Genomic DNA, 24,907 nt, shown 5'->3' with positions numbered 1-24,907 from the left:
CCCTGCCCTGGGAGCGCAGGAGGCACAGGAGGAGCATGGCCTGAGGCACACACACTGAGACTTGAAAAGACTGACCTGGTAGCCAGCAGGGAAGGGCAGGGAGCAGCCAGGAAGGCCTCCCCAGGAGGGAGCTGCAGGTGAGGCCTCCTCTTCCTCTCTCAACAGCTCCAGCGGGCAGGGAGCTCCTCCCGGGCTGGACGTGCCCTGCCTCTGCCCCTGGGGATGCCCAGCTCCCTCGGATCTGGTTCAGCTGCTGCTGCTGGAAGAGGTCCTGGAGGCTCCCCTTCAGGTGTCCACACGGTGGTGGCCTCAGGCCAGGGAGGAGACCCGCTTTGACAAGGACATCGATTCCCTAATGGAAAAGGGCCACCACTGGTCCATTCCCTGGGCTACATCTCTGGCTTCCCGGCTCAAACCAGATGAAAAAGAACCAGCCTCAGAGGCTTGGCGCTGCCTGCAGAAGCTGACTGTCCCCTGAGCACACTGTCCAAAGTAGTGCCATTTTGATGATGTTTATGGTCTTGACAGGACTGTGACACAAAGACCTGGGGGAAGATCCAGGCATGGGGGAGGGGGCAAATGGTAGGGGCTTCCCCGAGGTGCCTCACCAGCCAGTGCGCCCCACCCAGACAGAAGCTCTGCTGCTAAGGCAGACAGAGGAACTGGAACGTGGCCTGGGCCCCCCTCCCTCTCTCCCTCACAGAGCCCCTAAGGATCCCACAAGAAGCCTCAAGACCAGTCAGGTCTTCCAGGGCAGCCATGCTTCAGAAGCTTTCTCATTGAAATGCCCACAAACCCCAGGATAGAGCTGTCCCAGGAAGCGGCTCCCCCCTCTCCAGAGACATGGTGAAATATTGGGTGGTGAGCTCTGCACCCACCCTGAGGTCATCTCTGCAGTTTTCCTCCTGCGAGGCTTTGGCTTCTTACCCCAAAGGTCCTCCCTTAAAACCGAGGCTGGCTCTTGTCCCAGGGCTCCAGCTAGCCCAGGGCACATCCCTGTCCCTTCCTCCTCGCTCCCCTCATCCAACCAAGAGCCACAGAGGGATGGCCAAGGCTGATTCCCTACCCCTTCCTGCCTGGGGAATCAAGTCCAGAGGGGAAGACAGGAGGGCCTGGGAGTGACCCCTGCACTAGGGTTCCGTGGCCTTTCCCATGTTTCTGATGGATTTTAGGCAGTGTGTGTCCTTGTCCCTGGGCTTCCTCTTGTTGACCCTCATCCACCACACCCCTGACCCCAGGCCCCAGGGCTCCTGAGGACAGATGAGTGGGAGCTGCTCACTGTCAGGCCTGTCCCTGGAGCCTCATAGGGCCACACCCTGCTGACACCACGCAGCATCCCAAAGTGTATTTTTATGAAATAGTTCAATGTTGAAACATTAAACTAAACAAACAGAAACAGGGACTTCTGCATAAGAATCTGGAGAAAACCCAGAATCTAGAAACTGGTGCAAAACCATCATGAAGCTCCCCCACCGGCCAGAGCTCCCCGACCCCATGGCCTTTGCTCCAGGCCCACTTGGCACTGTCCCTAGCCCAGCCACCTCCTTGGTCTCCCTGAGGAGTCTGTGCTCCTCAGGTCCAGGTCCTGCTGCATTCGCAGCCTGTCTCTGGTACACCATCAGAGACCCATCCCTGAGTGAGCCCATGGCTGAATGAAGCTTCTGTGACCTCAGCTAGATGAGAGTCTTAGGTCACTCTCCAGCCTCTGCCAAGGAAATCATTAGAGTGGCCTGAGAGTTGTGGACGCTTGCTGGGAAAAGGCAGGTCGAGTCAGTTGGAAGTGCAGCAGTGCTGAAGGGATGGGGTGAGGATTGGGGGCAGTTCCTGGGCATTCTTGGGGTCCACTCCAGAACTGCACCCACCCAATGCAGAAGTTCTGGATCCATCTTGCACACAGAACATGATGGGGAACTCTTTACATAGACTCTTCCAGAAATCCAGCTCTGCACAGCACCTGGCATCTCCTGGCCAATCACGAATCCTGCAATGGAGAGAGAGGGTTGCTTAGAAGAAATCAGGTCAGGTCTAATTAATGACTCTAGAGCTATAGACCAGGCTCCTCTGATTTAAAGTCCCAGACCAATCCTTGTTAATTGGATTTGATGGAATTTGCTATTTTAATTAGTAAGAAAATTATGAAAATATTCAATTTTTCATGTGGATGCAATTTTCCTCTCACGGCTGTGACTTTTTTCCCTTCCACATGTTCCCAATGTGAGACTTTCTATTGTCCCTCATTCAGATCCTTCAGTTATGAAACCAATTTGCAATGAGTAAAGGGAGATGCGAAGAGTCAAGGGTCCCTGGGAGGCACCACTGAGTGGCTGTTTCTTGAATATAGTGGCCACCCGTGGCGACTTGACCTCAGGTGCCATTTCTGAGTAAAATCCCCAAGCTGGAGCTGGCTGGTGCCTTTTAACAAGATCCCAGCCCACCTGTTGTCATCAGTTCCTGGAACATGTGCTGCATGCTCACCGGAGTCTGAGGTCCAAGTTCAGGGGTAGAAGGTGGGGGGAACAGCAAACAGAGTGGCCACTGCTTGCAGGATGATTTGTAATACTGGGGCATGGTCAGGGGAGGCAGGGAGCTCAGAGACTTCCAGGGAGGACACCTTTGTCCAGGTTCTGGTCCTGGGGAACTAGAAATATTTGGACTCATCCAGTAAGCATTGGCTGATTGTCAACTGTGTGCCAGGTTCTGTGCTAGGTACCAGGGGCTTGGTGATGAACGAAACCCAGCCACCTTCTCCAAAGCCCACCTGGGAGACAGATCAGCCTCTAATGACAACTGGGTATGAGCAGTGGTATGAGGGCCCACCTCCCAACCCCTGAAGGCAGCACAAGAGGAGGGATCTTGCCTGTCTGAGATCCTTGAGTGAGGAACCCACGATCTCGAGTCCAGAAGGAGAACTACGTTCATGCCAATTCCAACCATGTCAGCTGTTGGAGCTTGAGGGAGCCTCAGCTTATGTCAGAGAACTGCGATCACTGGCTCAGCTGTGTGCACCCTTCCGTTACCCCCTCTCCTCTACCTGAAACCCCTTCTTCAGCCCACACAGTCTTCAGCATCTCCTGGTGTCCATATCACTCGCTCCATCTCTCACTTGCACATCATTTTAATCAACAGCTAATTCTATTAGGACAGTAGTTCCTTCAGGCCAGGGACTGCATCTCAGTTCTCTCAGATCAGTGTAGGTCACACACAAGTGCTCAGCAAATATCTGTGGGGTGGTGTGACTGACAGAGGGACTCACACATTTCCCAGTATGGTAGTGATGTGTGATCAGAAGCCATAATTGCCTCAGAGGTGAATGATATTCTGATCTGTCACTGTGTTGGTGAAGTGAATATTTCATGTCACATAGTTAGTGGAGGCATGGCTAAATCATTATTTCACTCAACTACTGTAGAGACACCTCATGTTAATAATATCATCAAACTACTCCAAGTTTGAAACTCATGGTGAATGCAAGAAAAGCCTTTCATGAAGGAATGCAGGGGAGGCTGTCAGGATGCTGATGGGGAAATTGTCTCACTTTAGAGACAATTCCAGGAAATCTAGAAAAATAAGTTCTTGGTGTTAGACAGAGTCATAGTAAAGTGAATCATTAGAGGTATTTTCATTTGAGGGTTTCTGTGAATTCCCCGATTAGTGAATCCTTTGGGAATGATTCTTTATAATGAGACTGAACTTCAAAAAGCCTAGCAAAGAAAAGCAATCCTGTGGACACCAAGGAGGTGTCAGAGGGACCAGATGGCTCCATTATAAACAGGCTTCTTTGTTTTTGTTTTGTACCAGGAATTGAACCCAGGGGCAATTAACCACTGAGCCACATGCCCAGCCCTTTTTATGTTTTACTTTGAGACAGGGTCTTGCCAAGTTGTTTAGGGCCTCACTAAGTTGATGAGTCTAGCTTTAAACTTGTGATCCTCCTGTCTCAGACTCCCGAGTCACTGGGATTACAGGAATGTGCCACCTTGCCTAACTATAAGCAGGGGCTTTGTTTCTTGCATTCTCCTTTGAAAGCGTAGGTGGTAAAAGTTCAGGGGACAGTAAGCTGTGTCAGGTGGTCAGAAGTTGCAGCTCTCTGGTGCAACTTCAGGTACAAAGATCAGGGAAGGAGGCAGTGAAGCTTTAGAGGACAGACTCCTGCTGGCAGCCTTCTGGCCAGTTCACACTCCCTCTAGGAGATCACTCACTCAGCTTCAGTCCACGTAGAGGAGGTATCTTCTGGAAAAGTCCCTACTGCTCAGTGGCCACAGGCCCCCAATTCCAGTATCAGACCTGGTAGTGACCAGATGTTACCAGCATCTCCAGACTTGGTGTTCCTCACATGCAAAGCAGAAAATCCTCTTTGTTCAGTATTAATTGGGCTCAAATGAGACAGTGTATATGAGAAATATGCGGAACATTTATCTTCAAATACTAAACGGGCGTGCTACTATTATATGATTCAATTGTTAGAGAAATGAGTCAAGGTTGAAATTCACAGTAAAGTTACAACAGTGTTCTCTGTCACATGTAGCACCAGGTGTGTTAGCTCCTTGGGAAGACTCAGCACCTCTTACAGTTTTGTAACTCTTAAAATCAATGTTTCCACAGACTGCACTTATGTTGGGGTTGACATCAAGTATGAATTGCAGCTACATGAAAGTTAGGTGCAGCATGGGCTGATGAGCAGGCTGTGCCTCCTGTCAGCAGTGCCCTCCAGAGCTGTGCGACTCCTTCATGTCCCCGTGACCGGGCATACCACAGGACACCTCCATGTGAGGAGGCGCTATTGCAGTTCCCATCTTAGATGAAGACCACCAAGTACAGAGAAATCAGGTGATCTGTCCAAGGAAAACTGCATTGTAAGTGAGGACACCATGAGGCCTGACTCCAGAGGCCATGGTCAACACCAGCATGGTACCCACTCTGGGGCTGTCCCCCAGGAATGGCAGCACCTAGGTTGTCATGAAGACATGGGGTCCAGTGACCAGCCAAGGGGCTGTGAACCCTGGTGAAGCAGCAGAGAGAGGCACAGAAAAAGCTAAGGGGCTGAATTTCAAGGTTGTGCAGAGAGCAGGAAATGAGACAGGGACAGCAGAGACAGAGCAGAAGGATCAGGGAGCTGGGTTTTCCAAGCAAAGGGGGAGCTTAGGCAGAGGTCTGCTTGTAGAAGCTAGCAGAGCGGAGCACCCCTGGAAGAGCCTATTCCTGGGAGATTATCAGGAGCCCCTCAGATCTCATGTCCTCACTGCACATCAGTGATTAATTGTGAAAACTTTGCTACTGCAGAAAGGGAATTATTCTCTGTTGAACAGCAGACCTTGGCATGAACGTGTCCCAATGCTGAAGTCCAGGGTACCTATTGAAATGATCCAGAAACACCAGTTCCTCAGAGCTCCCAATTCCTGCTAAGGCCCTTCATTCTATCTTTTAATAAAACACATATTTAGTGTCTACTCTGTACTAGTTGCACACTAAAATATTGAGGAGGAATCTTTAGAAGGAGTAGGTGATATGAACTTTTAAATAATTTCTAAGAGCAAGACATTCAACAAGACAACCCATCTGAGTTTGTGGGGGACAAATTTGGCTTTAAGGAAGGTAAATTGGGAAATTTCTGTATATTATTTTAAGAATCTATATGTCAGAGGAATTAAGAGTTTGGACATAGGAGTTAAATTATCCTTGGATTTTACACTCTTTACTCACTATATTACCTTGGGCAAGTTAATTAGTCTCTTAAGCCTGTTTCTTCATCCGTAAAATGAGGATAATAATAGTCTTAGATCAATTAGGATTTTTTCCAGTAGAGTAATTCCAAGTTACCCTGAAGTAAATGACTTGCTACACACTGCAAGATGCTCAAGGGCAGGTGGCCAGACCCAGTCACTCTGCAACAGCACCAGGGACCCTGTCCCTCCTCCCTCTGCTTTTATTCTTAGAACAGGTGCTATGGTAAGGGCAGTTCCTCTGATGTCACAAGGGAGCTGCCAGTGACGCTGGTGTCCATGTGCCATATTCTTCCCCAGCATGAGGGAGGGAAAGAATCAACCTCCCACATGACACAGGTGGCCCTATGCTTGGCCCATCTGGGTCCTGGTCACGAATCTCCTTCCAACCAAGCGACAGTGGCAGGGGAATGCCTGGCATTGGTTTCCTTCTTCAATAACCCTGTGAGGTTCAGGGTGGGCTGGTTGTAGAACAAACTGGAGGATAATGAGGAAGTGATAGAGGAAGCAGGTGCTGGGAAGAGAGCCAGCAACAGCCTCCTCCACAAGTGCCAAGAGAAGGTTTTGTCATAAACAGAGAGGTGACACCCTCCAAGTCCCCAGCATGTGCTTGAGCATGGCTGTAGATCACTCTAATAATAAGCAATGGTGCCAGCCCTTCCAGGAATTTCTGTCTGTCTCTGTTTCAAATCATTGCTCTGCTCTTTGGAAGGTGCCCTGGGCTACCTTTCTGCAGACACTTTGGAGAAGCGGCAACTCGGTCACCTCAGAGAAAAGTTGGCTCTCAGAGCTGCAAACTCTTCTCTACTACTGTATGACTTTTCTATTTTATCTTAAGTGCAATCCCAACAGCCTCTGAACACTGTGTTCAGTGTCCTAAACATGTGTCCTTGTCCCACTGTGAAATGTATTCACATGTGAAGTGTCACCACGGAGGGTGAACTGTGCTCAGGTCTGACTGCAGGCAGCCATGCATGGCGCCTTCCCTCGGTTCAGCTGCTCTGACAGTTCTCCCATGCAGGACCCCTTCAGAAACCCTGCAGTGTACACCAGTGTGAGCCCTGCGGACCTGAACTCCTGCAGAGGAGCAGTGTGGTCAGGACAACTGCCCACCTGGAGAGACCCCAGACTCCAGGTGTTGGAGTCCTCACCAGGGTTTGCCCCCATTTGCAGTTTCCAGGTAGGGAAGCAAGGAACCAGGCAAGGGTAAAGACAAGCAGGAGGCCCATGTGGCTCCCCAGCCCAGCCCAGGCTACCCCTGGCAGGTATCAGATTGTTCTCCATGAGCAGAATTCTGGAAAACACATTTTCCCATTCCTGCTACATTAACGTCCAGTACCAATGGATGTTCCAAGGGCCTTCCCTGCTCCCAGCTTCCCTGGATTCCCGGCACCCAGGTGAGGAGGGCTGTAAGAGTGTAGACATGTCTAGGTCAGCAGTGGCATTTGGAGCAGAGTGGCTTTGTCCTATTCCACTTCCTGCTGCTGTCACAGAGTACCTGAGACAGAGTAATTTATAAACAATAGGAGTCAATGGGCTCACAGTTCTGGAAGCTGGGAAGTCCAAGACTGGGGAGCAATCCCATGAGGAATAACAGGGGAAAAGGCACTGCACACTGTGTGCCAGAGACAGGGAGCTGGGCCCCTGATTTGTAACTAACCCACTCCTTCAATAATGACCTGAAACCATGCAAGAGGTAGTGCCCCTGTGTCCTAATCACCTCTTAAATGTTCCACCTCTCAGTCAATACTGTTACCGTGGTGAGTTTCAACAAGAGTTTTAGGGGGATGTTCAGATGATTAGCTATAGGGTAGACTGAGGGACCTCACTGTTACCTTCTGTGGCTCCATCTCTGCAGACCCCAGACCTTCAGGAGAAAGGATGCCCTAGGACCATTCTTGGGGCCGAGCATTAGTTACAGCTAAGTTCTAAAAAAGACATTTTTCTGTGAAAGGAAAGAGATAGAACTACAGTGTTGGGGAGAGACAGGGCATCACCCAGCCTGGGTTCTACCATGCTGGTCTCAGTCAGGTTGCCTCTCCCAGAAGTGGAGATAGCCAGGCAACAAGAGCCCAGCCTGAACACTGAGCTCGAACCAACAGTGAACCATTTACATATTCTTTAGGAGTCACTGGATCAGTATGTACTGAGCCCCTATCCCCCTGGCAAACTCCTTGCTGAGCACTGGGGATCAAAACACAAATATGATGCAATTTCTGTTGAAAGAGTTCAGAGTCGAGTGGAGGAGACAGCTGGGGACACAGCCAGGTGTGATGCAGAGTGAGATGCTGAGTGGGGACCATCCTGTGGGACTGTAGTACAGAGGAGGAGCACCAACCCAACCGCGGGTAAGATGTGGTCAGGGAAATTCCTGGCATGGATGGCAATGAACTGAGTCTTTCAAAGTGAGCCCTTTGTGATTGTTTCTTGTCAAACCTTAAAAATACATTAGCAAAAAGATTTCCCCAAATGCAGCTTGTGAAAGAGGAGGGACAGTGTATCTCAGACTCACACATTCATCAGGATGCTATCACTCCCAGAATCTCTGAGACCTGGTTGTGAAGCCTCCCAGGGATTTCTGAGTTTCTAATGGAATCAGTGAATCAAAAAATAAATCCCCCGTTTGCAAAACAGCATCCCTGCCATGCAAAATCTTGTTTCCATAAGCAGAAATTCCTCAACCCCAGAAATTCATGTACATTATAGGAATTAAAATCTAAGGGAGAAATAAAAAGGCACCTCAGGCTGGGTTGATTTTCTCTGATGATATGATCCATGCCCCCTTTTTGGGTGGGAAGATATTAGTGCCATAAATATATGTAATTCTTTCTCTGATGTATTATATTTGTTAACAGCACCATGGGGTACATGCTATGCTTGAGAAAGTAAGAACATTGAATAGTGGATACCAAAGAGAGAAAGCCAGGAAGGGGTGGGGCTGGTGCCCTAGCAGTAGGCTTCCTGGGTTACCCCAGCAGTAGTGGAGGGAGTTGTGATCCCTGGTCATGGAACCCGGGTTCTACTTCAGCCTCACAGCAACCTTGGTACCCTCATTTCTCTGCTTGATGAGGCTCTAGACTCACAGATCCAATCTTAGTCAGTGATTTGGGGTGTGTCACATCACTTGTCTGAGATTCAGTCTTTTCATTTGTTTAATGAGGAGAGTTACTTTTAAATTTAAAATAAAATCTTAATAGACTTCACAAAAGGTTGCTATTATTATGATATGTGTTGATTTTACTTTATCAGTTAAAATACTTTCTGCTGTAATTAATGAAAAAATAATTCCTACTCAACTGGAAGAAACAATGAAGAAAATATATTTTTCTCATTTAGTAAGAAGTCTGACGGGAGGACAGAATCAGGAATCAGTTGAATCGGCAACTCAATCACATCCCACAGATTCTAGGTTCCCATGTTAACTTTCATCCTAAGACTAATCCTTTACTTCTGTTCCCCAAAGTGGCTGCAACATTTCCTACCATCACAACCTCACCTGACAGTGTTCAAAGGCCATGTCCAGAAGCAAGTCTTTCAGGATGTAAATAGACTAAGAAATTATCTCTCAATGATGAGTAATTGACTTCTGTTGCAATGGCGAGCTAAGCTGGAGAATGTGCAGCTGGGGCGGCGGCGTCAGCCACTAGGAGGACGGGGGCGGGTGGGGCACTAGCCTAGCGGAGCCAGCCTGGGGACACGAGCAGGGCGGGACAGGGACTCTGCTGTCGCGCTGGCCCCGCGCCTCTGCGGGCAAGCCTGAGGAGCTGCAGCCGCCTAGCTCCAAGCCACCACCAGCGCTCGCGGGGCGTGGTCCCTTCTTAAAGGCGCCCGCCCCGGAGGTGGGGGCGGGCGTGCAGAACAAAGCGCCTGCGCCAGGCCTCGCGGCGCTAGGGCGCGCTGGCCTCCGCTGGCGGGGGCGGCGGACTGAGGGCGAGTGGAGACTCGGCAGCGGCAGCGGCCCTACGGGCTGAGTGGCGCGGGCATGGCCGCGTGCGGCCGGCGCGCCTGGCTCAGTGTGCTGCTCTGGCTCCTACTGGGCTTTGTGCTGGCCTCGCGGCTTGTCCTGCCCTGCGCTTCAGAGGTGAAACGAGCGGGTCCGAGGCGCCGCACCAGCCGTGAAGGCTGCCAGCATGGGCAGGCGGCGGCGGCTACTGCAGCATCGTCCCAGGCCGGCTGGGCGCAGGCGATGCGCCTGGGGCGCAGCTGTGACCACAGGGCTCGGCCCTGGGTGGCTGTCCGCGAGACAGGAACTTTCTGTTCGTGGGAGTCATGACCGCCCAGAAATACCTGCAGACCCGCGCCGTGGCTGCCTACAGAACATTGTCCAAGACAATTCCTGGGAAAGTGTAGTTCTTCTCTAGTGAGGGTTCAGACACGTCTATACCAATTCCAATAGTGCCACTACGGGGCGTGGATGACTCCTACCCATGCCGGAAGAAGTCTTTTATGATGCTCAAGTACATGCATGACCAGTACTTTGACAAGTATAGAATAGTTTATGAGAGCAGATGATGATGTTTACATCAAAGGAGATCGTCTGGAGAGTTTCCTGAGGAGTCTGAATAGCAGTGAGGCCCTGTTTCTCGGGCAGACAGGACTGGGCACCACAGAAGAAATGGGGAAGCTGGTCCTTGAGCCTGGTGAGAACTTCTGCATGGGGGGGCCTGGTGTGATCATGAGCCAGGAGGTGCTTCAGAGAATGGTACCACACATTGGCAAGTGTCTCTGGGAAATGTGTACCACAAAAGAGGATGTGAAAGTGGGAAGATGTGTCCGGAGGTTTGCAGGCATACAGTGTGTTTGGTCTTATGAGATGCAGCAGCTTCTTAATGAAAATTATGAACAGAACAAGAAGGGATACATCAGAGACTCCATAACAGTAAGATTCACCGAGCTATCACATTACACCCAAACAAAAACCCACCCTACCAGTACACACTGCATAGCTACATGCTTAGTCGCAATTGACCAGTTACATCATCACACAATACAGCCCCACCAAGAAATTGTCCTGATGAGCAAATACAGTAACACAGAAATTCATAAAGAGGAACTCCGACTGGGAATACCTCCTTACTTCATGCGGTTCCAGGCCTGCCAGCAAGAAGAGATTCTGGAATGGGAGTTTCTGAATGGGAAGTATTTGTTTTTGGCTGCTGATGGTCAGCCCCCCCAGCGAGGAATGGACTCAGCCCAGAGGGAAGTCTTGGATGACATCGTTATGCAGGTGATGGAAATGATCAACACTAATGCCAAGACTCAGGGGCACATCATCGACTTCAAGGAGCTCCAGTATGACTACCCCCGCGTGAACCCCATGTATGGGGCAGAGCACATTCTGGACCTGCTGCTTCTGTACAAGAAGCACAAAGGGAAGAAGATGACAGTTCCTGTGAGGAGACACGCATACCTACAACAGATCTTCAGCAAGATCCAGTTTGTGGAGCATGAGGAACTGGACGCACAGGAGCTGGCCAGCAAAATCAATCAGGACTCTGGATCCCTATCATTCCTCTCAAATTCCCTGAAGAAGCTTGTTCCCTTCCAGCTCTGTGGGTCTGAGAACGAGCACAAAGAGCTCAAAGATAAAAAGATAAATATACTGATTCCTTTGTCTGGACATGTTGACATGTTTGTGAGATTTATGGGGAACTTCGAGAAGACATGTCTCATCCCAAATCAGAATGTCAAACTCGTCATCCTTCTTTTCAATTTTGACTCTAATCCTGATAAGGCCAAATAAGTTGAACTGATGATAGATTATCGCATTAAGTACCCTAAAGCTGACATGCAGATTTTGCCTGTGTCCGGAGAATTTTCAAGAGCTCTAGGCCTTGAAGTAGGATCTTCCCAGTTCAATAATGAATCTTTGCTCTTCTTCTGTGACGTTGACCTGGTGTTTACTACTGAATTCCTGCAACGGTGTCGAGCAAATATAGTTTTGGGCCAACAAATATATTTCCCAATCATCTTTAGCCAGTATGATCCAAAGATTGTTTATAGTGGGAAAGTTCCCAGTGACAACCATTTTGCCTTTACTCAAAAAACTGGCTTCTGGAGAAACTATGGGTTTGGTGTTACTTGTGTTTATAAGGGAGATCTTGTCCGAGTGGGTGGCTTTGATGTTTCCATCTAAGGCTGGGGGCTGGAGGATGTGGACCTCTTCAACAAGGTTGTCCAGGCAGGCTTGAAGACATTCAGAAGCCAGGAGGTAGGAGTAGTCCATGTCCACCACCCTGTCTTCTGTGTCCCCAATCTGGATCCCAAACAATACAAAATGTGCTTGGGGTCCAAAGCATCAACATATGGGTCCACATGGCAGTTAGCTGAAATGTGGCTGGAGAAAAATGATCCAAGTTACAGCAAAAGCAATAATAATGGCTCTGCACGGATGACCTGATGTCCAGCTTTGCTGGAAAAGACATTTTTAATTATCTAATTTATTTTTCAAAAATTTTTGTATGATCAATTTTTGAAGTCCATACAAGGATATATTTTCCAAGTGATTTTCTTACATAGGAATCCTTTAAGATTGAGTTTTTTGAACAAAAATGTGATCAAAGTTTGCCTTTGAACACATCTTCTTGCTGAACATTATGTAGCAGACCTGCTTAATTCTGACTTGAAATGTCCCTGATGAACAGAACCTTTTATGTTGTTTTTTTATGTTTCCTTTCCAGGCCCCTTCTCTACAGTCCTATGGCAGAAAACATGAACATTCCTATGAAGTATTATTGTAACAAACAAAAAAACACTGTAACTCTGGTAAATGTTCTGTTGTGACTGTTAACCTTGCACAGATTCTACCTTTTGTCTTTTTTTACAAGTTTTTTTTAAAGCCATCTCAAGTTCCAGTTGTAAAATAAGTAAATGTAATAATATCTGTATCATCATCTTCAGCAAAGTTTTCCAAAGTTGATTATTTCCCCCGCACTTTACTCTACCCTCAAGGTCAAGTAGCTTTGACAAGCAAGGGGAGTAAGGAGGGCACAGCCAGAGCTGGGCTGGTTCCTGTCACGCTGTGGCCTAAAAGGTCTGGCACCACATTACAAGAACATTTGGCATTTTTTTCTCTTGCTGACCCTTCTCTTTAGAGGGTAAAATATCAATATTTAGAATGATGAAGAATTACTGTCATGATTCTAATGTGTGCAAGCTAAACAAACAAAAACACCCTAATGAAAACATTGGGGGAGGTGTATTTGGCTTCATTCACTTTGTCCTGTCTCTATTGTGGAGATGGTTACTTCATCCTTTAATTCCTGTTTGTTTTATCCTTGGCATCTGAATGCCTTTAATTTATTTAATATCCTTTTTTTTAGAATTCCACCATTTCTTGTTTACCTGTTAGCATTAGTATTTATGTGTACCAGAAGTGTGGTTAGTATGTTTTTATTTGCAGTAAACCAATCTCCAAAGATTTCCTTTTGAAGACTTTTCCCCCTCCTTAATTTTTACATTCCTGATTTACTAAGTACTAAGTGTTCTTGGACAATTTTGGTGCTCATGTGTTTGGGGGACAATGAAACTGAAATGACTCTGTCATTACACAAGAATGTTTGTTTTTAAACTCACAAATCAAATGTGCCTTAATATATTTTGTTTTTCATTTAGGTTCAAACAGTTAATAGGCTTGCCATTTTAATACCCATCATTGGAGATCTGCTTATTTGTAAATAGCCTATTGCTCGTTTGGAAAAATAAACCAGTGGACAATAAAAGAAAAGTGATGAGTAACTCTGTGATGGGGAGCCACACAAAATCATCTGCCACCCTTCTTCAAGTAAAGCTCAGGAGTGTGGAAGTGGTACCATAGCACCATGTGTTGTCAACATTTTGAAAAGAACTACGTACACAGTAGACCAACACTAAAGTGTCACTATTAACCAGAAGTAGTTGATGGAGAGCTCAGTAATTAAAAAATTGCTGTGCTTAGCAATATTTATTCTTTATGCCGAAAGCTATCCAACGTAGTATAATTTTTAAAAGAAAAGAAAGTAGCTTACTTGTTTAATAATAGAAGAGTGGCTGAATAATCAATGGCATACTCTTCCACTTCTACAGTATTAAAAATAATTTTGATTGTCTTATAAAACTGTTACTGTACAATACTCAGTGGGTAATACAGGGATGCAGATATGCCATATTATTTCCACCAAGGAAAACAAATATACAAACAAAACAAAGTCACATGTAAAGCAAAAATCTGCTAAAACTAAGTGGAACAAATTTTGACAGCCATTTCTCTAGGATTGCAGAAGTCTAGTCAATTGGTTTTTCTTTCCTTTCTGGCAACGTTCCAAAATTTCTACCATTTCCATGTTTACTCTCTTAACAGGGAGAAAATAGTTTTGAAAAGTAATGGTGCTTAGCCTGACCACATAAAATGCCTTCCTGGCTTGGATTTACACATATATTTATATCATTCTATTCCATCCAAATCAATGGGAAGAGGTAGCCCAGACTGTATGCAAAAGTCCCTGCATCTCATGCACTTTAAACAGAGTTATTGAAACAAATGGGGATGAGGGAGAAGACATCTTTGCCCCAAGAACAGGTTATATAAACTGGAAGTGATACTGCGGCAAGGGACACCACAGAGATGCAGTTTAGGGGATTCCTCAGGGACAGCAAATGTGTCACCAAAAAATGCTTATGATTTAGGAAAGCACAGTTAATATCTGTGACAAATTAAAGAGGATTGACATGCATCCTTATCAGAAGATTTCTTTTGATTACCAAGAGATTAAAGAACTAAAGATGGCTCCAGTCAGAGACCTTTCATGAGGTGCATCGTGGAAGGCACCGTGGAGCAGGCAGAGGGCCAGCCTGCAGGGAAGGCGAGGAGGAGTTTACTCCATCACCAGTGGTCTCATGAACACCCCCAACACATTGACCTTTGAACACCAAGGAGCAAAGCCTTTAAGAAGCCCAATGTATTCTTCCTCTCTTTACAGTCCTGCCCCTCGACAGTGTTAGAGAAAACAGCCTGGGAAGAGGGGTAAGAGTCTTACCCTCCATGACTCAGGTCCAAACTCTGAGTTCTGGAACTGAAGTGCCACCATTATTGCATTATTCTCTTGAGCCTTCCATAGCCCCTAATTTCTTAAGAACACTTTCTTATCAGGAATAGATCTCAGTGCTACTGTGAGCAGCCTCTTATGGATGGGCAGTTGACTCCCAACAGGGACGACTCTGCTGAACAGTTGGGGAGGTAGGGAAAGGAAGGAGACCCAATGCCAAGTTCATCTCTTTTTCTGGAATGTCTTGTGCCTGAAGCTTCCAGAGAGGATTGTTCCCAGTAGTTTGTGCAGATATCCAAGGCTGTGAGTTACCTAATTCTTTCATGAGATCAAGGAATCAGGAACCTAGAATGGGTTGGGCATTTCATCACACCAGTTTTTCCTGATTCGCAAAATAAAATTAGTTCTGATGGGATAAGGAGTCAGAGGTTTGCCTGTTAGAACCTGGTGGCTAGGAGATGCAAGGACACCAGCTGAGTTTCTCCCAAAGACCCGAGACCTGGAGAGACTGGATTCTCCAAAAGCTGCCCCTCCATCTGGGTAGAACCTGCCACGGTGTAGGTCATGGTCCTGAACATCAGGACATGATGCCAAAGATAGGAAACCAAGGAACACAAGCGGAGGACCTGGCTAGAAGCTTTCTTTTTGCTCCAGCACTTTCAGACAGAGTTCTCAGTGACCGGTGCAATTTGGTGACACATTTTCCCAAAGTGCCTGCTATAAACGAACTTGCTTTAGATATCTCTTTTCAGAGTGAAAGGTTGATTTCCTGGATGCAAAATATTTTATACCTGACCTTTTATCCACCATTGCTAAGATTAATACAAACTGTTTGCCTTGAAGAATCTCAAAAAATGCAGTCCGATAACATTTTCCATTGCATAGGAAAAAAATGCACTGCATTAAAGTGATTATGTATGTAGCTCTGGAAAACAGGTCAGTATGACTGAAACAATGCCAGAAAGCACAGGGATGGGAAAGAGAAGCCTGACCCACAGAAATGCACACACACACACACACACACACACACACACTCACTCTCTCTCTCTCTCTCTCTCTCTCTCTCTCTCTCTCTCTCACACACACACACACACACACACACACATGCACGTGGAATGAAGCAGAGCAAATTCTTGTGGGAGAAAATTGGAAATCTTTACAGTTGAAGGCAACCTTACTGGTACCCAATTAAAACCTGAGGCTCACCCAGGCACTGTTGTAACAAATGCTCTTATTTTTCTTCACAACGTGGTCATTATCCTGCACTCCAGAAGGACAGTGACAGGGGGAATAACTCCAAACACTCACAACCTGCCCCCATTGCCCTAGCAACCTACTGTTGATGAAGCACCTCCATTCAGGAGAAGGACCTGGAGCCTTCTGGTATCTAGACAGAATCCACAGCCTGACAGACTCAGGTTCAGCATGCAGGTCTCCTGAGGACCGTTCACAGACCTTCCTACACACCTGTCCTCTAACTTCAGGAAAAGGAGTTAGGGGAAGACTCTTGACATGCAGCATGGGCTACTTAAGACAACACAGGCTTTGTAGTCAAAACAGAGAGAATCCTGTGCAATCCTGCTGTGTGATCCTGGGCAAGTCACCTCCTCTGCCTGGACCTAAGACTCCTCATCTCTCAAGTGAGTGCAACAGAAAAACCTGCCTCCTAATGTTTTGTGGGGATTGGTTGAAATGAGTTTCAGGCACTCAATAACTATTTCCTTGTCACTCATCCCTAAAAGACTGTGGCATATGGTGAATTTTGTGTAATGTGATATTTTCTAACTACTTTTCAGACACATTTAGCCACTACGATATTCTTTAATGAAAAAGAACTTAGAAACCCAACATATAAAGTGAGTAAGAGCTGAACTGTGGGGTGGGATACCTGAGTTCCCAGCATCTCATGCCACTTGTCCTCTCATGTCACATGCAGAGCCTCCCAGAAGCTCATGGGAGTCACAGGGAGATGCTCCAACAGTTGTTAGGGGCAATTGTTTTGACTTCTTCCACCTACCCTGGCATTTCTGCTGGCTTAATGTCTCCAAAAGGGAGCTGGAGACCTTGGCCAATGCCAGTCCAGAAGGTACCTGCAGGTAGGACCATGGAGACACATTCCTTGACATCGTGGAAAGTGAACAACTGTGTCTGTCTGAGCACCTGCCTCATGGTTCCAGGGAAGGACAACACACCAAGATCATCAGCACAGGGGCTGTCTCCTGTAGACTGTTCATTCTTCAAAACCCAGGGCTGCCTCAGCCCCCGCCCAGGAGTCCACAGAGCTTCCCGGCCCCCAGAGACCTCTCCCCTGGAGTTCCTCTTCACTGGATTATGCAATCACCAGATTGTTTGGCATCGTGCATTGAGTATTTTCCCTTGGCTCTCACCCCTCTTGTTCCCTAATTTTGCTTCAGCTAGAGGCCCTGCAGGAGTCCAGCACTCTTGTGATAGAACAGAGAGCTTCCCTCACAGTACAGTTTGCCAGACAGTTGGTGGGTGGTGAGGCTTCCCCCAACCACTGGATGTGGAGAATCCTAATGAGAAGTAGTTTAACAGTCAGACTGTGGACTCTGGAGACAAAGTCTAGAGTCAAGCCCTGCTCTGTCCTTGAGGAATGTTGGCCAAGTTACTTACATTCTCCTCACCTCCATTTCCTCATATGTAAAATAAATTCTTTTGTGATGGAGTCATTGTGAGCATTTAATAAGTTAATACATGGAAAAGTTTGAGAGCGACCTGGCACGTAGTATGTGTTCAATAAACTTCTCTGTGACATTATACCAGTGTTTCCTAGTGAAGTGAGTTGATGGAGGATTTTCAAGAGCACTAGGCTAAGAGTCAGGATCTAAATTCTATCCTCGGTTCCTCCATCAGTATACCTGATTTTAAGTTACCTTGTCTTTGGGGGCCTCGGTTTCACTCAATGTATCTTCAGTGGATTGAAATAGACCTACAAAGTTTCCTCTCTCCTTTATCTTGTGACTTATGACTTTATGCTTAATGAGACAGAAATGGCTGATTCTGGGCTCTGCCACCCAGTCTCCTGGTTGGTGCCTCCTTCCCATGTCTGCTTCCTGTACTAGGTACTAGATATTCACAGAGCAATCCCCCCTATCTTGGCAAAAGAATCAAGACTCAGCTTATAAATACATGTGACATGCACCTTGAATTAAAAAAGAAATTCAGCTCAACATCATAAAAAAAAAATCAAATGCCTTCCTCAGATTTTATGGGCATAAGCACTCTGGGTCATATTTATGCAGTTAGGCTCCACTTTCTGATTGCTGACCTCTCATCTGGCTTCCTGTATTCATGGCAGGATCCAAGCAAAACAAGCATGGGGAATCTGTGGTGGGGTGCCACTAAAATATAAATGTCCCTTCATTTCAAATGGATGCTGAAGAATGCAGCTTGTATCATTATGCCTACCATAAAATATGAAATGGAAGTCATTTAATGTTACCCAAGATCCAGAGCCAAGCTGGTGCCTTTTCCCCCTGTTCAGGGTGCAATGGCCTGTGTGCCCATCCTGACCCCCAGATGCTGGCAGGATGTGATGACAGCACCCTGGGTGTGGGTATCTGGTGGTGCCTGTCTCAGCATCCTATTCTGGTGGCTGCCCCATGGGGAATGCCTGGCAGAGAGTGAGGCTCTAGAGCAGTATCTTTCGCTTCTCCTGGGAAAGAAGGGACCAGGGGAGCTGCTCCTCCTTGTGGCCTTCATAGAAGGAGGACAACTCAATGTCACATTGGGCCTCCCAATAAGCAAAAGCAGGTGGTTTTGTGTCCCATGTCACACTCCCTCTGCCCACCTGATTTTAGTGCAAGCCTGGTGGATGGACTAATGCATGTCCTGGGCTTCTCCATGTGTCCTGGGTTTCTCCACATCCACTGGAGCCTCCCCAACCCACACACCAGTGCTTTCGAGTATGTTATGCTCCTTGTCACAACTACCAACTGATGGATGGTGGGAGGAAGGGATGGTCAGTGACTGTCCCAGCTGCTGGCCTTTTGGAGGGACAGCTTTGATGTGCATCATGTGTGTTTCTTCACAATGTCCCCTGCAGGATTGTGCAAACCTCGCAATGGCTTCCTGTGCCACTTAGAAGAGTGGTTTCCTTGACACTCACTCCTAGTCAATCACATGGCCAGCTCCTTGTCTCTGGCTCTGCAGGGAAACACAATGCAGGCTGGCAACATGAGGAGGATTCCTGGAGGCAAGTGAGCTCTGGGCATTGGGGGCATGACACAAAGGCCCACTGGGCTGGGGGTAGCTCCATGGTTCAGGACTTGTCCAGCAGGCCCAGGGCCCGAGTTCCATCTCCAGTATCATGAGGAAAACAAAATGGCTCTAAAATTCAGATTTCATAAAAGGAAATGGGCTCCAGTTGTCCCTGTTCTCTCTACATTTTGGTGGAGCCTCAAGGTCAGGCAAGTGCATATGTGGTTTCACAGGTTGGGCCCTGACAAGTCACCTGACCCTGGGGTTTAAAACGTGGTGTTTGCTCTGCTCACCAGGTCACACCCTCAAGCTGCATGTACCAAATAATAGTCTCTTTTTTCTTGTCACAAAAGTACTGACCATGCCCCAGGCCACATGGCTTCAGGTTTGCATTTGCATAAAATGTTACATTTTTCCAGTTCATACAAGAGTATCTTTTTCTTAAGGTTTCTTAAAGATTTTTTTAAATTTTTAATTTTTTTTTAGAGATAAAGATAATAGAGTGTATTTTGACATATAATACATACATGGAGTATAAGTTTTTCTAATTAAGATTCTATTCTTGTGGTGTATTCTTGTGTATGATGTGGAGTTATGCAACAACTATGATCCTCAGTCACTTGGGCTTCTGCCTTATGTCTGACTACTTTTATCCATAAATCCTATCAATATAATAACATAATAGGTCTCTCACCCACGCCCCATCTGAGCTTTATGTTTCTGCATCTGTCCTGGGCTAATGCTGACTGATTTGCTCACTCTTTCCCCAAAAGATAAGTCTGTGTTCTTCAGTATTTAGTCTTCAGATTTCCACTAATTCTACTCCACTTCCAAGCTCACTGTCTTTCTTTCCTCCAAACCACCACAGTGCTTGTTGGAATTTACCCCTTGGCTTGTTTATTTGTGCGTTTATTTTTAGATCATCATTCTGTGCTTTCTAGTAACTCTCTTCCATTCATGTCTGCAGACATGATATCATGCAATCCCTGTGCTGGTGGAGAAGAAAACTGAGCAGAGAGAAAAAGACAGCATGGTGACAGATGGAAGTCCTTGGGGCACGGAGGGCTCTGGAGCAGAGGCAGGCTCCCTCCCTTCACCCAAGGGCCAGTGTTAACCTCATGGCAGCAGTGACAGGTTATTACAGGAGCTGTTGTAACACTGATAAGGGGAGGGAGTGGACACGGAGGACAATCCAAGGGAGGAGCAGTTGAAGAGAAAAGGAGACAAGAAATGCACAGGGATGCTGAGCTGTTCCAAGTTGTTGCAGGATAAAATCAGTCTGGAAAGAGAGCCATGAGGCTGGTGGGAAGGGTGACAATGCCCTGTCCTAGAGGAGAAGCCCATTAAGAGTCTCCTACTCAGCCCCCCAGGAAACAGGAAGTCATGGCAGGAGTTCAGCAAGAGGTTTGCTCTTGCTTTTACTTTGCAAATTGTAGAAATGCAATGACTATTTTTTCAAGATCCGTGTATGTTTCTCTGTGGAAAGTGAAGTGCTTTTCCTGAGTTTAGATGAGCACTTGATCTTCAGGAATGGGTGAGAATGTTTTAAAAGTGGACTTGGCCTTCAAAACATGGAGGATGTGCAGAGTCAGTGAAGGAGTTCAGAGGCAGGGATTGCCTCTGTTGACCCCCATCCCGTTCTCAGATTGGTTGTTGGGTTTTCTCCTCTGCACATCTCCCAGGGGGGTTTGATGGTCTTTGCTGGTGAAAAGGTCGATGGGAAGCTTCCCTTTTCCCATCCACTGGAGACAAGCACAGGTGGAAGGAGAGGAGAAGCTGCCATGGACAGCCATGTGCCTGTGGGAGGGTTCAACCCTGTCCTTCTATTCTAGATCTTAGAAGGACTTTGCAAAATTTTAGGGAAGTTCAGCTGAGCAGAAGGAGATTGTGTTTTTGTTGACTTATTGACTTTTATTCAAAGCCAAGTTCATCCAGGCTTAGGTAAGTTATCATAATTCTCTGAACCTTATGTCTCCTTCTCAGGGGAGCTCATGATCCTTTTCTTATTGGGTTCTTAAGACAATTAAAGGAGACAAGATGGTGGGAGGTACCTGGCACAGGCATGGGGCTGCTGTCCCTTCTGCCTGTCTCTCCACTGGGGATCCCTATCCACTCCTCCTTCCTCTCTTCCATACGTGCCCAGCTCCAGGACAAGGCATCTCCCACCTCCTGCCTCTCCCTGAAGGTGAATCCACTTCCACCAGTGGACTTCCTGAGCCAGATCCATAATTAACCACTCCCTTTGCCAATAATTTACCATGTGACTTTTGGCAAGTCACATGCCCTCTCTGGGCCTCAGGATGTCCATCTCTAAAATCAGTGGGTGACCCAGATCCCCTCTGGGAGTCCTCCCAGATCTAACATTAGAGGAGCCTGTGAACCCTGGCTCCCCCCACCAGATATAAGGCCCAGACATGTCAGCACAATGGCGGAGATCTGCCCCATCCCAGACCCATGGTCTGACTACAGTGCCACCCTGCACCCCACTCTGGTTTCTCTCCCTAGCTATCCAGTTCCCTTCCTGCTCTTCCCTGTGGGATTCTCTATGCCACCTTGGACCCCAGCCACTCTAGGCATCACCCTCGTTCATCTCCAATGCCACTGCTGTACTGGGCAGGGAGGAGACAGATGATATTTATGAATTATTCATTCAAAATTGCATTATGAGTGGATGTTACTGAGGGGAGACAAAGCAAGTGTCAGCTTATAAGCAAAGATGTGGTCATCAGTTAATCAGATCAGGAGAGAGAGTTGTTAGGGCTGAAACACTGATCCCAGAAATACTAGTGTCTCTGCATTCAGCCTGCTGTTGAGGCTCAGATAGAGGATGAAAAATGTAAAAGAAAAAATTACTCATAGAGTTTATGTCTGGATGGTATGTCACTTTGATAAAGGAGAGTACACTGGTGTTGTGGACGAATCCATGGCAAGTGGGGGCTTGTGGTACAGAAAAAATCAGGAGTATCACTTGAACTTCACCTTAGCTCTCCAGGGGACCTTGAGTACATAGTTGCTTTACTTCCTCAGTTTCCTCATCTGTGAAATGAAAATGCTCCTGTTCGTGGAAGAGGGCTACATGGTGATAGAGGTGTAGACCGCCAAGGTGCACTTGGAATAACCTCATCTGCTGTCCCAAGGGGAGGGAGCCTGATCATGAAGCCATTGCTTATCATCCTTTACAGAAGAGCTTTCTAGAATGAGCAAAACCCCTCACCCCCTCCAGCCACTGTGAGATGGCTTACCCCACAGATGTGAGCTGAATCAAGGCAGGAATCTCAGAAGTATTGAAATGCAGTACAATCTGGTGGCTCATTTGTGACCACCGCCAGCAGGTTTCTGTTGAGTGTCACCTGTACATTCATGCCTCTGTGCTTACTCAGGGAGTCCCCAGCAGCAAGACCTGCTCTGTGCCTGCCCCAGGCTAGACTGCACAGGCACAAATGGAAGCACAGTGTCCTGCCCTGGAACCCTTCAGAAGCACACTGGAGGCTCTGGATGAGAAGAACTGCAGTAGGTTCTGCTGAGCACTGAGGGACACTCCATGTGGGGTCAAGAGAAGGGTCACTAAATGTTAGGAATAGAGGCAGTTTCACAGAGGAGGGAGCTTTGAGGGATGACTGGGGTGTTTGCTGAGGGGGATGGTGGAGACAAAAGGTTGAAGGTCAGATGAGGCTTGGAGGTTGGGCTGTGTCCACAGGCAGAACTTGGAGAGAAAGTGTCGGAATCAACCAGCAAAACAACTGAAGTTGGACCGGGCAGTCTAGAAGCTGACCCCAGGCATGCATCTTTAATCTATTTCAGAGCTTCAGGAAAGTGTTGTCATTGTTTCCATTCATGGTAAACTTCTGAGCAGGCTGATGCAGGGTCTGAGTCTCCAGGGCAGATGGTGACAGGCAAGAGGATCTAAATTGTCATAGAGGAGAGACTAAGCAGCCTTCTCCAAAGAATGACTGGCTCCTGACCTTGACCACGTATTATTTTGGCTGTCACCCTGCTGGGGACTCAATAGCCTGGGAATCTGCACTGAGGCTGGACCTCAGCTAGGGAGGAACTGTTGGGAATTCCTGCTGAGTCTCTCACTGTGGGGGTAGTAAGTTGCTTAAAACCCAAGTTTGGGACAGGCCTCAGAGCCTCCTCTGGCCACCCAGGATCTTTGGAGCTGGTGACCCATTTGGAGGCTGGAAATGGAGGCAAAATGCAAGATCATTTATTATTTAAGGATCATATACCATTAGGATAACAGTAAAGACAACTCCTTCAGGCTGTCTTTCTATCCTTTCTTTTTAAATTATTTTTTTTATTTTTACAAACTGCATTTTGATTCATTGTACACAAAGGGGGTACATCTTTTCACTTCTGTGGTTGTGCATGATGTAGATTCATACCATTCGTGTAATCATACATGTAAGAGATCGTGGCAGACAGCAGGTGGGAAGAAGTGGTTGGAGAGACTGGAGCTGTGCATGCTTATTCGGAAGATGTGGACAACAAAGAAAGCCCCTGTGAGATCTGGCCTGGCTTTCCTGTGACCTGAGTCAAAGGGCTCAGTGTAGCCCCCATCCTGGGCTCTCACCTCACCAAGCCTGATTCTGCAGCACACTGAAGTACAGGATCCTCAGTCTGGTTGCAACCTGGGTTGAGACAGCCAGTATCTTGAACATAAAGATAGGATAAATCAGAGTGGAAACCTCGGAGACTGCACTTCTCTCTGATTGCCATTATTCATAATAAAGACAGAAGGGAGGATAGGATTACTTAAAAGGATCTTTTCAGATGACTGTAGCTCCTGCCGTGCTGATATTAATTCAATCATACACCTATAATTTGGGATTCATGAGCGTAAGAAAGTCAAGCTTTCCAAGAGGAGTGGAAAAAATGAAATAACACGAGGCTTGAGTGTGTGTGTGTGTGTGTGTGTGTGTGTGTGTGTGTGTGTGGTGGGAGGGGTGGGAGTCCCTGGACAGCTCCTCTCAGGGAACTGGAGGCTCTGGGCCACATCAGAGTCTAAGTTAAACTAGTCTTTTACAGTGTCACATTGGGGCTTTGGAAGTAACTGGAGAACCAGGTTGAAGGAGTCCAAAACTGCTCTTTTGAGTATCACTGAATCTTCAAAGGGCAGCTAATTTGTGGTTTGAACACTTGTGAGTGGGGTCACTGGTGAATGAGCTCATGATGACCCCTAATAGTTGCCACTGGTTGGGGTGGGAGCCGGTGAGGTGCTTTAAACATCTCATCTCATGGAATTCTTATAACATCAGTTCACAGAGAACTGATATTGACGTCTCCATTCTGCAGAGGTGGAAACCACCAGCTCACAAAACAGAGTGCGGTAGAAACAGGATTTGCTCTCTGGGGGAGCTCAGAATGAGGGAGGGCGAAGAGGAGATGAGGCTGGACCTCAGCTAGGGAGGAACCATGAAGGGTCTTGAGAGCCATTCCGGGGGGCTTGGACCTCCTCCTTCCTAGTGTCTCAGGCTCTGCCTGTGTGCCCAACCCCCCTCAGTAACCTCCCCCAAAGACACAGCTAGTCCTGTGGCATGGCAGAGCTCCTGATGATCAGCATCTGGATTTTGTGACTCTGAGGTACAGAGTACCACCATCATCCAACTGAAGTGGGGCTGGGAGCTGATGCTCTGCCTAGCACCCAGCACCCAACTTCCATGAGCATCAGAGGCAGTGCAGATTTGCCAAGATTTTGTTGAAAACCAACTGCTTCCAAGTATCCAAATCTGAACTCCTGGGGGAGAGGGGTTGTGTTCTCTTTCATGGAATCATTTGCTGCAATTCTGTGTAAATTGTGCTGCAGGGGACTGACTGCTAGTGACTTTGATTGTGTGCATTCCCTGGACAATGGGCTAAGGGGGCTGCTGAGGATCTTGCAGTCACCATAAACCAAAATGTACAGTTGCTCAGGTGGACACCAGCATGGTGCTCACTTTATAA

The 24,907-nt window shown here is 47.3% G+C and overlaps 2 pseudogenes; one reads left to right on the top strand and one right to left on the bottom strand.

Annotated features, from left to right (window-relative positions):
• Nucleotides 1-24,907, bottom strand: part of LOC124973579 (alpha-1,6-mannosylglycoprotein 6-beta-N-acetylglucosaminyltransferase B-like) — a 64,251-nt pseudogene that overhangs the window by 18,926 nt on the left and 20,418 nt on the right.
• LOC124973583 (chondroitin sulfate synthase 1-like) lies at nt 9,703-12,120 on the top strand (annotated as a pseudogene).

Source organism: Sciurus carolinensis, unplaced genomic scaffold (assembly GCF_902686445.1).
Source record: "Sciurus carolinensis unplaced genomic scaffold, mSciCar1.2, whole genome shotgun sequence".
Lineage (NCBI taxonomy): Eukaryota > Metazoa > Chordata > Mammalia > Rodentia > Sciuridae > Sciurus > Sciurus carolinensis.
Note: the sequence above shows the minus strand (reverse complement) of the source record. Positions and strands in the feature narration are given on the sequence as shown.